Source organism: Pygoscelis adeliae, unplaced genomic scaffold (assembly GCF_000699105.1).
Source record: "Pygoscelis adeliae isolate BGI_AS28 unplaced genomic scaffold, ASM69910v1 Scaffold4, whole genome shotgun sequence".
In the NCBI taxonomy this organism is placed as follows: domain Eukaryota; kingdom Metazoa; phylum Chordata; class Aves; order Sphenisciformes; family Spheniscidae; genus Pygoscelis; species Pygoscelis adeliae.
In genome coordinates this window covers 10,109,914-10,112,272 of record NW_008824986.1, presented here as the reverse complement: position 1 = coordinate 10,112,272, position 2,359 = coordinate 10,109,914, and positions in this window count along the sequence as shown.

The following is a 2,359-nucleotide window of genomic DNA, read 5'->3' as shown; positions in this document are numbered from 1 at the left end:
GAGTAAGCTGGGATGAGAATTTCCGTGATCTGAGCCGGCCTGCACCGTGTGCTTGGTGGCATCGTTTACCTGTCGTGGTGTAGCCCAGTACGCTTCTGGAGGTGCTTCCAGTTCAGGACTACGTATGCCAGCTTTAGTTGTTCTCGTTCAGTAACCAGATCGCTGTAAATTCAGATCCTAGCTTACCCAGGACTAGCTTCCCTGTGCGGACCACCATTTGAGTGGGCAAAAGGATGATAAGCTCCTACCTTCAGTAGGCTACTTCAAGGGGTGTGCAAAACGCTGTGCGGAATTTTAACATTCCCGCCCTTTGCTTTCTGCAGTACTGTTCCATTTAAGGAAGTAAAGCTTCCTTGTAACATGGGGAGAATAACCAATGTGAAAGTCTACCTTGAGCCAAATTCGACGAGCACGCCTTTCCTTATCTCCTGTTGCTGTACGCGGGCAGCCTGCGTTGTGGCCTGACGATCCCCGTCCCCAACCAGCACTTCACCGTAGCAAGTGGAAGTTCACCATGCAGTCAGTTCAGCCGTTTTTCAAAAGCATGCACCGTGCTCTCCGATATTTATCTAGTTCTGGTATGAGAGGACAGTCCTGGTACTTCAGAGCTCTTGGCTTTCTTGATCATTATTGTTTTGTTCTGATGTCCTGTAAAATGGTATGTTCAGGTTAACGCGCTTCACAGGTCATTTTGGAACTGGTGAAGTATCTTTTTCAAAATCAAAGTAATCCAAACCTCATGTACCTGTAGATTAAAGAGATGCAAACCCCTGCTTTGTGCTAGCACAGTAGTCAGTGTATGTTAATGGGTACTCTCCTTGAATTACATACTTGAAAGTTTACAAATACTGAGATTAATTTGCAAATGCTACCCTGCAGCTTGTCGGCAAGTTCTGCTCTTTTAGCCAAGTATATATATATAAAACTGGGTTTCTCAGTGTTATTTTCCTCATATTATTGCTCGCAGTAGCACACGCTTTCCTAGCACAAAACTTGGCTTTTCATTGCTACCTCCTTTACATCTGGTCGGTTTTTTTCTGGTTTTATTTATGAATTCCGCAGTGAAAATCCCTGTATTTCTTTTGTTTTTAATATATTAAAATTTAGTAATTCTGGATTCTTCCAAAGTTCTGCTGCATGGCTTATGGCAAATGTTACTAGGTTGTTTACTCCATTAACAAAACCGGTTTGTGTGCATTTAGAGACCCTTATTTAATTGCCGCTTTTCCTTTTCTCCTGTTTTGTTCAGGAACTTCCCTTAACCCCTTCGTTTAGGTGGGGTTTTTTTTTGTGTCTGTCACCTTCAAGCTGCCTTTTTTAAGCTACTCTGACATCCATCATCAATGGAGAGCCTCCCTGCCTGCCTTCCTTGAGTGTGACGACAGCAGTATGGCTCTGTGAGCAAAGTAACGGCACAAATCTTCCGCAGCAACTGTTTATCTCCCGTTTCTTTGCCCAGTCATTTTCCATTTGAGAGTTGCAGCGTGCCGCTTTCCGGTGTTTTGGCATGTCTTAATTGCAATGATACTCTTCCCTTTCCGCTTCCGTGGATCTTCTCTGCACGTTTTGCTGGTGTTTGCACTGCAGGCGCTTGAAACCCAACAGCGGAGCAGAGCTCCTAAAACTGTAGCCTGGTACTAAAATGCATCCTTTAGTTTATAACCCTTGGGATCTCTTAATTTCTGCTCTTGTTGAGCTTGTAGCACTCCAGTAGAAGCTGTCTGCCTACGTTTGCATCCATCCTTGGGTTTGGTTGAGAAGGGAGCGTGGGTGTTGGATGAAAAATACAGCGTTTGCCATTGTCTGGGGGGTCTGAGCTAAGCCCCTCGCTCTCCTGGTGCACAGTCCACTGCTGGCAGCAGATGCATGAGGAACCACCGGCGCTCGAGATCCTGCGACGCGGGGAAGTACTTGCACCCATCTGGGGTGCAACTGCTTATTTAAAAACAAATGAAAGTACCAGAGCTCGGTTATTTTTAAAACAGCTCTAAACCTTAACATCAATTAAATGTTTTCCTCGTGGTTTCTACCATCATGTCAGTGTTTCCCAAACACCTTCTCTGTAACTAACCTGTTTTATCCTCCTGGTTTCTCGTGGTTTTCACGGATAATCGCTGGTGTGCTACGTTGATCACTGACAGAGTGGTCACTTGTCTATGAAAGGCGACCTCTTTTTTTAACGTGTTTGAAGCTGGTAACTAGTTTTCAGTTAAATTTAAGGCAAACAAAATACAGAGTTTTGTAACCTAGACACTTCTTGGTTTCAGCTTTTTTTAGTCCCTTTCCAGACCAAGCTCTTTGCCCCATCTAACGCAGTGTGTGCTGGCACTCGTGACGCAATGTGAAAGACAGGGTGGGA